Raw genomic sequence first — 14,350 nt, 5'->3', positions numbered from 1 at the left:
ATGTACAAGAATATGTGTTCACCAGCAGTAAGGATCATTGCCAAATTAACCTCATTTTGCTCACATAGAGTGTTTCTCAACTTTGGTTTGCATGTGAGAATCACCTGAGGACCTCTCTCTGGGGTTGACCAAACAGCAATATTTTTACAATTTCACAGTTAATTATATTGTGCAATCAGGGCTGAGAACCATTAAGACAATACTGCTGACTAGTTTGATTTGGTTTCTATAGAGAGACCAAAAAGATTTTTCATGCTATCTTTATGAAGAAATGTGGGCTAGAGCAGTGCTTCTCAAACATCAGCATACAAACTGAATCACCTGAAAATCTTGTTAAAATGCAGATTCTAATTCAGTAGATTGGAAGTGCAGCTTAGAACCTGCATTTTATTTGTAATTTTAAATTTCTTTTAGATTTTATTAATTTCAGAGAGAGAGAGAGAAACATCAGTGATGACAGAGAATCGATTGGCTACCTCCTGCACGCCCCACTAGGATTGAGCCCACAACCTGGACATGTGCCCTGACCAGGAATCAAACCATGACCGCCCAGTTCATAGGTCCATGCTCAACCTCTGAGCCATACAAGCTGGGCAGAACCCGCATTTTAAATCAGTCTCCAAGTAATGTTATCATTCTGATGTAGAATCAGTTTGAGCAACATGGACCTTTAGGACAATATAGTTTAAGAGATTCACATTATTGAATACCACCCTTAAAGATTATGGACCAATGTTACCTTGATCATTTTACTAAGAGTTATACAGCTAAAATAACTCATAGTAAGAGTACTAGAGAAAGGGAAAAACCTGTCTGGGCAGTTAAGATGAAGATAACCTGGCATTTTTAGTTAACAAAAGTTAAATAAAAAGCCTGTTTGACCTGCCTGCCTATGAAATCTAACATATTCCCTACTTTGCTTTCACAGACCAGTATTCAATAAAGATATGTAACTGCCCCACTGCCACCTTCTGTTCACACTATATGTGGACTATCTGAAACATTTTAAATACCTGCAGAAGAAAAAGGGACAAACAGAAGAAAGTATCTAGAGTAACTAAGATGATTGCAAGCCAGGGATCATCATAAAATAAATGGTAAAATAGCCTGGAGATGTCTAGTGTGAAGACAAAAACGGGCACAATTACTGTTTTCAAATATTTAGTTATAACATGAAAGTGTGCCAAAATAAAGTCAAACTAGAGCCAATAGTTGAAGAAACATGGAAGCATATAATTCCTTCTTTTATTTTTTTTAATTTTTTTTAATTTTTATTGATTTTTTACAGAGAGGAAGGGAGAGAGATAGAGAGTTAGAAATGTCGATGAGAGAGAAACATCGACCAGCTGCCTCTTGCACACCCCCCATGGGGATGTGCCCGCAACCAACGTACATGCCCTTGACCGGAATTGAACCTGGGACCTTTCAGTCCGCAGACCAACACTCTATCCACTGAGCCAAACCGGTTTCGGCATAATTCCTTCTTTTAATACAATAACCTAACAAGTAAAATTGTCCCAAAGTAACTTCTTGAAGCAAGCAAACTACCCATTTCTGGAAATATTCAAGCAGAGGCTTTGTATTAAAGAGGGGAATCCTTATTAGGTAGGAATTTGAATATACTGATTTCAAAAGACCATTTGAACTAAAATGTCATTAAGTCAAATGGGTTAAGAATCTTGGTTTTCTCCTCTGGGCTTACAGGTCATATTTATTTTTCCCATTTTTATTGAATATTTTAGGTGACATTGGTTAACAAAATTATACAGGTTTCAGGTGCATAATTCCACAACACATCATCTGTACACTATATTGTGTTCACCACCCAAGTCAACTCTCCTGCCATCACCATGTATCCCCACTATACCCCCTTACATCTCCTCCCCACCCACCAATCACCACACTGCTGTCCCTGTCCATGAGTTTTTTCTCTTTTCCTTTTTTGCTCAATCCCTCCACCCCTTCATATCCTTCAACAGCTGTCAGCCTGCCTCTATTTTGCCCGTTCATTTTGTTCATGAGATTCCACAAGCGAAATCATGACACTTTCTTGACAAACCAATTAACTTAGGTTGCCCCATCCCAGCCCTCCTACCATTACACTTCTACTAATGCTGTTCCCTCAGCCCTTTAGGTTCTCCTCATTGCATTCACCCTTCAATGTTCCATAAAATCCTATCTAAGTAATTATTACTATTTCACCTACCAATTTTTGCATTCATCTCTACACAGCGTTTGTCTGTGCCATCAAAGTGGCACTTTGTGCTTGATATGGTCTTTTATATATTTAATATATAGCTTACTTATCCAACATAAATCATTTCAAAATGTTATCAATATAAAATCAGTGAAGTGTTTTACATTTTTTTTTTTATAACAAGTCTCTGAAATCTGCTGTATGTTAGACTCATAGCACATCTCTAACTGGATGCTATATTAGCAATTGTTCAATAAAAACAAACATTAAAAAATAATAAATTAGCAATGGTTCAAGTGAAATGCAGTTCTATCAAAACAACAGCTGTGTTCAATGAAAAAATATTTTACACTGCTTCAGTGTTTTATTTACCTTTATTAACCCTTTGCACTCCGAACCATTCTGGACATTGGCTACCAGCTACTCCGAACCATTCTGGACATTGGCTACCAGCTACTCCAAACCATTCTGGACATTGGCTACCAGCTACTCGACGCTACTTTGCGAAACGTGTGTTGAATTAACTCAATTCCCCGTAATCACTAATAAACTGCAATGTCCCCTGAGAGGGGACATCCGAGTGATATGCTAGAATTCCGGTGTCCCCTGAGAGGGGACAGCGGAATGCAAAGGGTTAAAATTAAAGAAAATTTAAAGTTCAGTTCCACAGCTAACCTAGTGACATTTCAAGTGTCCAGTAGCTACATGTGCATTTTGAAAAAGGAACTCCTGAATGTAAGCAATATTCTAAAATGCCTTGTAAAATAATCTTACACATACCCAATGAGCCTGGTCTCATTTTCAACAGTTCCTTCACCATTTAAGTGGTATATACTGGAAAATGTAATGAGTATAAACCACTAGTTCAGCCCCTGGGAGATGTAATGTCACTAATGTTTGTCAAGTGAAAATGAAAGCTTAAAAATCAAGGCCATAGATGTCAGAGAATCACCATCCAAATGATCTAATAGATCTCTTTCCATTTTGCTGTGAAAATATTAGTGAAGAATTATGTTAAAAATCTGTAGTACAGCCGAAGCCGGTTTGGCTCAGTGGATAGAGCGTCGTCGGTCTGCAGACTGAAAGGTTCTAAGTTCGATTCCGGTCAAGGGCATGTACATTGGTTGTGGGCACATACCCAGTAGGGGGTGTGCAAGAGGCAGCTGGTTGATGTTTCTCTCATTGACTTTTCTAGCTCTCTATCTCTCTCCCTTCCTTTTTGTAAAAAATCAATAAAATATATTTTTTAAAAATTTGTAGTACATTTCCAATTTACTAAGGAAAAAAGAATCCCTACACACCCCTTGGCTCCTTCTATCATCATAAAAGAGAAGAACTTCAATCTATTATCTTACTGTCAGTTATAATATTCATGTGCATAAATCAGGTATTTTGGATTGAGTATACAATTAGCATCAGCCACTTTTCAACTTAAATCCTATCCTATATAATAAAATCCTAACATGCAAATCGACAGGCCAGAGGAACCTCCAGTTGCTATGTCGCACACTGACCACTAGGGGGCAGATGCTCGACACAGGAGGTGCCCTCTGGTGGTCAGTGAACTTCCACAGGGGGAGTGCCACTCAGCCAGAAGCCAGGCTCATGGCTGGCGAATGCAGTGTACGTGGCAGGAGCCTCTCCTGCCTCCAACTCCAGGGCAGCACTAAGGACCCCTAGGGGGATGTCCACCTGCTGGCTTAGGCCTGCTCCCCACAGGCCTCTAGTATTTCTATGAAAAGCTTACCAATAGAACAATTTAAGAGAAAAAATATATAAATGTTTCCTAAATCACTTAGCTCTCCCCCAAATTATAAGCAATACCCACCACTCTATATTTACACAGTCCTTTCATCTACATTTCATTTAATTCTTACAATAGTCGTATGAAGAACACCTCACTACCTCTATTTTACAGATATAAGAAACAGAAGCACCGAGAGAGGCAGTGATTACCGAAGGCTGTGTGGCTAATAAGCAGAAAGAGTCAGTAATTAAATCTAGGTCTTCTGATCCATATTCAGTCAACTTTCCACTAAATGGACAACTGACTCCCAATATATTCCAAGACTATATATTTTAAAATACATTCTATCAAGTGTTCAAAGTCCCTATGACCTTTGTATACTAGATTGATTGATTCCTCATTTAAAAATTCCCAAAGTGATAAAACCTTTATAAGTACTATCACCAGCAGGACTTAACTTTTGAATCAGTCGACTTTTAGTGTATCTGTTTTAAATACAGTTGTCCCTTAGATAAACAGCATATTTTATTAACCTTATCTGTCTCAGCATACTGTGTGCCAAACGTATCCAAATCCATTCCTGGAAACAAATGGCCAAATTAGAAATTTTGCCCAGGCACTTAAAAAATTACTCACAATGAATGTATGACAGTGCCGGGTAAAAAAAAATTTTTAATAGCTAAATAAATCTTTAATATCTCTAATTGCAAATGTACAGAAATTGCACAGCCACACAGCCTTAGAATACCAACACTCTCTCTATACATTATTACGTAGTTAAAAGCCATAGCCGGAGAGGCTCCGGCCGAGACTCCACGTTTGCAGTTTTGTCCTTTTCACATACTTACAAAAGGAGGGCAGGGGGTGTGGGGCCGGGGGGCTCGGGGCCGAGTGTAGAAAAAAGGGGGCTGTTTCCCTGGACAGTCTGCCTTCCGCAGACAGACGGGTGGGAGGAAGAGGTGCACCCCGGCAGATGCTCTGTGGGGGCGATGAGAGCTCTGGCCTCGGATCCCCACCCCCTTATTGGGCAGTTGGAAAAGTCTTCACTTATAGGAAGTTTGGCAGTTTCCTTCACCCTAAAGATAAAAGTTCAGCAAAAAAGTCAGGCCCCTCTGTGCTGGCAAAGGAAGGCAGAGGGCCTCCCGTAGGGTCTGGGTTGGGACCATGTCCTCCCCTCAGCCCTCCCTGAGGGCCCTCTGCCTGCAGGCCGTCCAGCACCGCAATGTGGGTTCTGTGTGGCCCGGGCGAGAGCCCCCTTTGCTGGCCTGGCTGGAGCGCACGTGCCCCCCGCCCCCACCCAGACAGCACACTGCAACGCAAAACAATTAACGCCACGGGCAGGGGAATGCCCCAGCACCCAAACCCCAAACTTCTTCCTCCTGCCCAATACTATTCTCTAGATTAAAATATAAAATACAAACCATCGGAGAGCAGCAGTCCCAGGCAGCCCTCGGCAGCACCAGGACTAGAGGACTATGTACAACCATTAGGTGAAATAGTTACATTACAGTCAAACACCAAGAACATTTACAAAAATGGTCAGACTTGCAATTCAGATAAAAATCTGCGGCATCTGTACACGTTTACAGTTTCTGCAGTAGGTAAGTACGGTTTGGCCTGAGAGCTCACAGCCCAGCTAAGGCCGCCAGCACTGGCTGCCGCGCCAGCCTCCCGCGCCTGCCGTCGAGCCGCGGGCCGCGGACCCCCCTGTATTGTTAAGAAGCGCTCGGTCCGAGGTGGTCCGAGGTCGTTCTACGAGGCATTCGGTGGGAGGAGAGTCAGGTGGGGGAGGGGGGCTCACTGGTCTGGGGGGGGGGGTGGTAGGGGAAGGACGAAACTGAACCAGAGGACATCGCTGGGGCCAGGCCCTGCCTGTGAGACCAGGAGCGGGAGAGCAGGGCCTCAGCCCCCACGGCCTTCCTTCCTGAGGTCTGTGACCCTGGGGGCTGCCCTCGCCCAGTATGTCTCTGGCCTGACTGAACCGCAGGTTTCGTCTGAGAGCCCATTCCCTGAGCGTGGTCCAGGCCCAGGACGGGGCGCGGTGTGGTCTGGGAGTGCCGGGTAAATTTAATTCTGAGAAAAAGCCAACAAGAAAACCAAACCTGAGATTTATTAACTGTAATTAGATAAGTTAAAACAGATTTTATTTACGTTGAGAATTTTAAACCATTGTTAGTCATTAACATATATTAATATAAATTATGCAGACTACTATATTTTTGACCACTGCCAAAAGCATGTCACTTAATCATTGTAATCCATTTACTCCAATGCTTAAATATGTAATTTTTATGGGGTGAAAAGTCACTTAAGACATTTTGATCAGTTTTAATAGGTTGGAGACGTGGTGCTAAGTATAAGCACACACATTATATTCAATGGACATACTCCATCATAGTACCCAATTATGGAGACTTAAGGGAACAAAATGTACTGTTAACAAAACCAACAGTCTTTACAAAACTGAATTCTGAAATTCAAATGCTTTTTTGAGTATCAATTTAAAAATAAGCCACATTTATTAAGTCTGGAAGAAATATCATCTTTTTCAAAACAAAAAGGGAGGGAGGAATCAAAGTAACCTAATACCAACCAACTACCAAAGTATCTTGAGCATTTTCATGTGTTCATACAAACTCCAAACTCAAAAGTGTTCTAAAGTAGAACATGCTGATTAAAAAATAAAAAATTAAATTAAATTTTAAAAAAACGACATAAGTATGTGTCATTGAAAAGAGAAGGGCAGGTATCATCATGTTTGCAACAGAGATTCATTAAAACCTCAGAGTAGATGTAAATTAATGACATACTATCCTTGTCAATAAAGAAAATGTTAGATCATTCATACCATCACCAGAGAAAAATATAATGCAGTTAAAAAAATTAAATCACAAAGAACTATGGTAAGGATATAATGTACCATCACATATGTAGTCACCAAAAGTGTTGGGAATTCTTCATATATAGAATGTTTAATTAAAATGTTACGGCATTTGGCTCTAGCAGGTTTGCTCAGTGGATAGAGCATCAGCCTGTGGACTGAAGGGTCCCAGGTTTAATTCCGGTCAAGGGCACATGACTGGATTGTGAGCTCGATCCCCCGTAGGGGGTATGCAGGAGGCAGCCGAATCATTGATGTTTCCATCTCCCTCTTCCTTCCTCTCTGAAATCAATTAAAAATATATATTTTTAAATGTTATGGCATTTGACAAAACCGGTTTGGCTCAGTGGATAGAGCGTCGGCCTGCGGACTGAAAGGTCCCAGGTTCGATTCCGGTCAAGGGCATGTACCTTGGTTGCAGGCACATTCCCAGTAGGGGGTGTGCAAGAGGCGGCTGGTCGATGTTTCTCAAAGATGTTTCCGACTTTCTATCCCTCTCTCTTCCTCTCTGTAAAAAATCAATAAAATATATATTTAAAAAAATGTTATGGCATTTGTAACAGACAAATGAAAGGTTGAAAACACCCAGGATGGCTCTTTTTATTCCATGAATAGCAGGGTGGTATTCAGCTGTGTAAAAGAACAAAAGAATAAAATAGAAATACTGGGCTCTTGTCTTAGCTGTAACATTAACTATTACTAGCTGTGTTACTTTGGCCAATTCAGTTAACCACTTGTGCCTCAGGATCTCCATCAATATTAGAGTACTGGATTATTAAAGCATAAAGTACTTTCCAGTTCTATGAATTCATGACTATGAATAAGATATAAACAAAGTCACATTACAGTATTAAGACAGAAAAATAAACCATAAGAAACATAAAAAAAAAATTAGGACATAAGATTAAAAGTTGTGCTTTTCTCACTCATGTATTTCAGTCTCCCTTTTGGTCACCACCTTATCTGTTTGAAAATAAATATAAAGCACTCCTCTTTTAAAAGCAGGGGGAAACTGAGGTATCATGCCTTTACTTATTGCAGGATACCTCTCACCACCCACACTATTTGTTGATTATTTCCAGCATTGGCCTATCAGAGGATGCTACCCAGGGCTCCACCACTGCTGATACTACTGTAATATGAGATTATAAAATATTATTTGTGTGACAATGTTAGCTTAGCCTCACTTATATACTATTTCTATCACTTGAAAAGGATCATAACAAAAATACACAAAAGGATTCAGAAATGTCCTTCATATGTCTAATCTCTTTGCAAGTCTACTGACTTGCAGCTCACAATTTTGACTATTACAACCCTCTAAAACAGTAGGATCAAAAGAAAAGTCAACAGCTCAAAGACAGAGATCAAGCCAAATGCTGCCAATTCATAGGAGCAAGTTAGTTTTCAAAGGAAGCTATTATAATGACATTTCAATTCACTCAAGTACTTGAAGCAGAATTTCATATTCTTCCATTACCCATTTCACTGATCTGCCTCATTACATTAGAACTTGGTCTTATCCACACAAACTCCATTCTGACTTGCTTTTCATTATTCCCAAGAAGTAAAAAAATTATTCAAAACCCAGAAGGGTCATGTATTTATAAAAAAGTTACTAAAGTAAAATTACTGATTACTAACAATTTTGGTGATAATTGGTAAATAAAGTACTATTTTTGAAGACACGAGTTTTCCATCAAAAATTAACTTTTTAAGCCCTAGCTAGTTTGGCTCAATGGATAGCCTTTGGACTGAGGGGTCCTGGATTCCAGCTGAGGGCACATGCCCAGGTTGCGGTCCCCAGTAGGGGGTGTGAAGGAGCAGCTGATCAATGATTTTCATCACTGATGTTTCTATCTCTCTCTCTCTCCTTCTCTCTTTCTCTCTTAAGTCAATAAAATATTAAATAAATAAGAGTGAAGTCAATTTTTAAAATTAGTATCACTTGACTAGCCCTGGCCGGGTGGCTCAATTGGTTGGAGAGCCTCTTCCTGTACGCCAAAAGGCTTCAGATTTGATTCCCAGTCAGGGCACATAAATAGTTTGCAGGTTCGATCCCCTGAGCAAGGGTTGTGGAAGGCAACCAACTGATGTTTCTCTCTCCCTTCCTCTCTCTCTCTAAAAAAAAAAAAAAAAATCAATAAAAACGTATCCTCGGTGAGATAAATAAAAAAATACATTAAAATCACTTGACTAAAAAAAAAAAATTATCTACATAAATGACTATTATATTATTTGAAGAAATCAATTTTGTGTTACAGAACCAAACATGCTGACAACTGTGCTTCCTGAATCTGTGTTTCTAAATAGAAATGATGATAAAGGTGACTATATATCCCGTTTGTACAGTAGTAGTCTATACCTGTTGTTGTATAATACTTAATAGGAACCTGGTCCTCTTTCATTCTCAAAAGTAACCCAGTTTGCAGAGACTGGTTTGGCTCAGTGGATAGAGCATCGGCCTGTGGACTTGGGTCCCAGGTTCGATTCCAGTCAAGGGCATGTACCGTGGTTGCGGGCACATCCCCAGTGGGAAGTGTGCAGGAGGCAGCTGATCGATGTCTCTCTCTCATCGATGTTTCTAACTCTCTATCCCTCCTTTCTTTTCTGTAAAAAATCAATAAAATATATTAAAAAAAGTAACCCAGTTTGAATAAATTATATGGCTACTTAGATGTAACTGACGGTAACTTTAGTGAATAAAAAATGAAAATTGTAATTAAGAGTTAACTCCTTCTTACAAGCAAGTGGAAGAGCAAAAGGAAAGCGACTTTTCATTTCAGAAAAGATTACTGAACACAGTATTTCTCCACACACAGAAAGTTCATCACTATGCAAATGTTATAACAGAAACCCAACCTGTAGTCATGAAATTGCAAAAGGTCCACGAATCTATATACACACCACACTGTCTACAGCTATTTGTCTCAACATATGTAGGTGCTATTATGACTAAAGAAATTAAAATATTGGGTTGGAGCACTAAAATACAAGAAAATTGACAATAAAATATTGACTATATGTATTCAAGAAACAAAACCATAAGTTCATAAGTATATTCCCAAATCGTTCAAAATTGCCAAGACTTTTTTTAATCTAATAGATATTTCTTTTGATAAAAGGTAATATGAACTGCTTGACTTTCTGGGAAACTTCCATATTCAAGGTTGAGAAATATAGATACAGAAGTACTATTGCTTTCTTATATTGGTTGTCAAAACCTCAAAGGATTAAGTGAACTGACTACTTTTCTAATCTTTTGTGTTACACAGAAATTTTAAGGAATTAAGACACACATCCCAGGCCCAAGGCCATGGCCCAAAATTCTAGCACCTCATTGATCTGGGTTTGCCAGGACTTTTCACATTTTAATTGGTTTCATATTGTAAGTTGTAAATTAAGGAGGCTGGTCCATGATTTGCTGTTTCCCAATCCACTAGGGCTGTGGAAAAAGTAATATAACATACTTCCATGAATGCAGACGCACCTTTGACCTGTGTTGCTTAAGGCTTCACTACCTATTCACTAACATGAAAGAATATATCCAACCAGCCTAGTATTTGTAGCTGTCATGTCATAATTAAGCCATTTCATGAAACCATTTCTGATTTTAAATTATCAAATTATACAGTAATAGCTGAAATGGGGGGAGGGGGAGAGAAGGAGTGGGGTAATTGCTAAATATGTCTCACCTGCTTCATAAAAGATTCTTTTTAAGCTTTTGATGCAATATAACCTATAGATTTTTTTTATTATGACCTTCATTTCTTTGCATTTCTGATCTAAACCGAGCAATTAAGTCTAGGGGCAAAAAAGTTTAGTGACTTCAGGTATTAGACGGACCTGGGTTAAAATGGGGGCTCTGCCACTTATTAGCTATTTAATTGAGGACAAATTATTTAATAACCTCTTCCCAGAGTCTCAGTTACTCAGTAAAATAGATAGCATCCTCATGAAGCTTTGCTGTGATGATTATAAAATCATTCATATAATAGCACAGGACCTAGCACATAAGCACTCAATACAAGTTAGTTATGAATTTAGGCTAACTACCCATCTCAGTTTGCTTGGGACAATCTTGTTTGTGCCTGTTGTCCAAACATAATTATTAATAATGTCCCTTTTGCTTTTAAAAGCAACCCAGCCAGGGCAATAAATTATGTGGTTACTTTTAATGATGATGATTAAAAGAGTTAATACCAATTAAAGTATCATATATCAATTACTTTTTGAATCTTGAAAGAGAAAAAAATAGAACACAAAATAATGTAAGATCATGTTCCTGTAAAAAAGTCTACTGATATTTTTAGCTATTCAATGAACATATGAACAATATTTATTTATACCCATCATGTTCATTTTGTTCTACACAAGTACTAGTAAACTTCAGACACTATTTTAAAACAGGAAAATTCACAGATAAAGCACTAGTGAGTTCCAGCTACTCTGAAACACTACCCTTTGAATTACCAGTATAAAACATCCATTCTCATCACGAAGTATGCCCAACACCAACTTGTATCAAATAAGCCCATCCAATTACCAGGTCTGCAAAACTGAGTATTTTAAAACATGCATTCTACACATAAATAATCAGGAGACGCAACAAAAAAATAAATTACCTGACTGTTATGACATAGTATTGTAATACAATAAACTGGATTTTAGCTTTCTTCACACTCTGCTCTAGAAAAAAAAAAGAATCCATTATTCTTCCTCTTTTATATTTTCTTTGAAATACACATTTAAAAAAAATACACATCCTAAATATTGTAGTCTCTCTCTCACACACACAACACACACACAAAACTACCCAATATAACTCAAAATTAAGATATTTGGGGAGACAGGTTAGAATGAACCAGGAATCTTATATTCTAGATATAAAATTTCCAATCTATCGTTTAATATAAGCTTGCTTAAAATAGGCCTTACTTTATCAGACCAGTAATTTCACATTTTGATACTTTTGAGGACTTACTGGGAACTTCACAGTTACCTCTGTAAAGTAGTCCTAGCAGTGGCCTAGGCCTAAGGCAGAAACTAAAGAAGTATGAAAGAACATCAGGATGAAACATTTTTCAGTAAGAAAAGTGGGTTCTAAAATCATATTTTAAAAAGTATTTAGATATGAAGAATGAAATAAATTAGTAGTTAGTAGTACGTTTATTTCTCCCTTCCTTCAATCACCCAAAGATATTGTGATTAATTCTCATTCAGGACGTGCAGGCTCCTTATTTCCAGCAAACATTATTGTGGGGCAAAAGGTGGATGACAACCCGATATAAATGCTTCCCCTTGCCCCCAAACGATAGAATGACCAAGATAATAAACTTGCTAGGCCTCAGATTCCAGGACTAACCTGTGGAATAAGTATGGTGAAACTGTCTAGGGAAGGAACGTGGCTGTCTCCTCCATCTTGAAATTAATCAGCATAAGGGAAAAAGGGACTGAGTATTCAGGAAGCAGAAGCCCAACCGGTTAATACTAGTTACTAAAGCTATGGCGTACGTGGCAGGTACCGCCCGCAGAAGCCAAGACCCTTAGGCTTTTTTTTTTTTTTTTAAGGGGGCGGGGGTTGGCTGATGGAACGGAAATTAACTTGAAAATCTTCTGGCCAAATTCCTCCCTTTACAAGGGTAAAACAACACGCAATTGCTCTTCCCTCCTTTTTGGGGGGGGGGTGGGAGGGTAGGGACGGTGGGTATCCTTACTGTGATATCTGGCAAAGGATATTCCAGGGTTATTCAAGCGAGGGAGTTAAACCACATTTGCCTGAGATCCTCAGGGAAGATGTCATCACGGCCTCAGGGGCCACCTAATTGATAGTGCCCCGCGCGAGCTCAAAAGGAGGTTTTGCAAATCCTGGGAAGTGGAAAGGCCCAAGAATTCCCGGCATCGAACTTAGAGCAGCCAGACTTCCCTCCTACTCCCAAACCCCAGCCCACCGAAGTAAAGGGGCGGAGAGAGGCGAAGGAAGTCTCCAAAGAACCAAAGAGAGAAAACCCTGAAAAGATTCAAGATTCTCACGCCTGGGGCCAAACTTGAGAGTCGCCTCCCCCAAATTCTCAAGACTCTGCAGGGTCCTGGCAGCGGGTAGCGCGGCCGCAGGAAAAAAAAAAAAAATATATACATATATATATATATATATATATATATATATATATATATATATATATGTAAATATATATATATTGCCCCAGCACCCTTCCCTCCTGAGAGCTGCGGACTAGATACCCAACTAAAATGGCAGCGGCGACTACGCCACGGAGCCCCCCGCAGCACCCGGCGCCCGGGGTCCGGAAGCGGCGCCTCGCCTCCTCCGCCTCAGGCCCTCGGACCATTTTGAGAAAAAGCGGCGGCCGCAACTCCGCCGTCTCCCTCTCGCTCCCCATCCATTTCTCAGAGGACCCCCCAAAGCTCCACTTACTCGCTGTGAGTTGTTGGGATTCGAGTTGGGGGGAAGGCCGCCGCCGCCGAGGCTCCCGCGCGCCTCTCTTTGCGCCGCTCTCAGACCCGCCTCCGATGAGTCGCTGGTGGAGACCCGCCTCTAGCCCCGCGCCCGCTCGGAAACGTTGCTCAGGCAGCCATTATCTCCCCCATTGTTACCAAGCAGCGACAGGAAACGACTGCCCACAACAGGAAGTGATGATGCTTTATCCCGGGCCTCACACCGGCCCCGCCCTCGGTCCGTCAGCCAATCGCAGGCGACTCCTCCAAAAGGCTTGGCGGGAGGAGGACGCGCGCGCGGCCCGCGCTGGAAAAGGAACGCTGCGCGTGACGTGTGACGTCGACCGTGAGACAAGCCCCACCCTCCTCCGCCATTTTGAATTGTGGGGAGAAATTAGCTCTCCGGGAATTGTGGGAACCTTTGCTTTCCCATTTTGAAACCGAAGCACGTCATCTTCCCATGGCTTGCAGCCGTTTTTTTTTCAGAGAGCTAAAAAGGTGATCTTAGTTTAACTTGCGGTCGCTTCACACAATGAATCCACAGTAGTTCCTACACCATCCTATCTTTTATGCGAGGTATATGTTTAGGAAGCGCCAACTGTATGGTAAGCCCTGTTGTACATGTTGGGGTTACAGCGGAAATAAAAACAGACCAAAGTACGAGTTCTCCTAGACTAAGAGAGAGAGAGAGAGAGAATAAAAGTGATAGAAAGGGGTGAGAAAGTGCTACGAATTGCAATTTTTAAAAAAAGAGTGGTCAGCGATGGGCTTTCAGATGGTAACTCCTGAAATACTGGAAAAGGGGCGGTGTTTGTAAAAGGGTGGGAAAATCTGATAACGTTGGAATTTGTGAAGGGCAGTTAAGGAAGGTCTTCTTATGAGGTAATACTAATAGGAAACTCCAGAATAAGCCACACAGAATCTAACTCCCGGTTTCACAATTAAAGAAAAACAACATTACCCAAGTTTTCAGGATGTTTCCATGTTTCTTTTCTCACTTTTGTGTGGGTTTTTTTTTTTTTTTTCTTTCAAGTAACACTCCAGCTATATTGGCTTTTTTCCTGATTTTTTT

At 40.3% G+C, this 14,350-nt stretch overlaps 1 protein-coding gene across 2 annotated transcripts in view; it reads right to left on the bottom strand.

Annotated features, from left to right (window-relative positions):
- RLIM (ring finger protein, LIM domain interacting) overlaps positions 1 to 13,476 on the bottom strand; it is a 28,971-nt gene extending 15,495 nt beyond the window's left edge. Inside the window, exons 1-2 of one of the 2 annotated variants that reach the window (XM_084869614.1) lie at positions 13,259 to 13,476; positions 11,451 to 11,514 (exon numbers count right to left, since the gene is read on the bottom strand). The gene's annotated coding sequence lies outside the window, so the exon portion shown is untranslated. The remainder of the gene's footprint in view (positions 1 to 11,450; positions 11,515 to 13,258) is intronic. The other variant, XM_084869613.1, reaches the window with a different exon arrangement.
- Positions 13,477 to 14,350: the final 874 nt, after the last annotated feature.

This window comes from Pipistrellus hanaki, assembly GCF_964339955.1.
Source record: "Pipistrellus hanaki genome assembly, chromosome: X".
In the NCBI taxonomy this organism is placed as follows: Eukaryota; Metazoa; Chordata; class Mammalia; order Chiroptera; family Vespertilionidae; genus Pipistrellus; species Pipistrellus hanaki.
The sequence above is the reverse complement of the archived record's forward strand: the minus strand, read 5'-3'. Positions and strand labels throughout refer to the sequence as shown.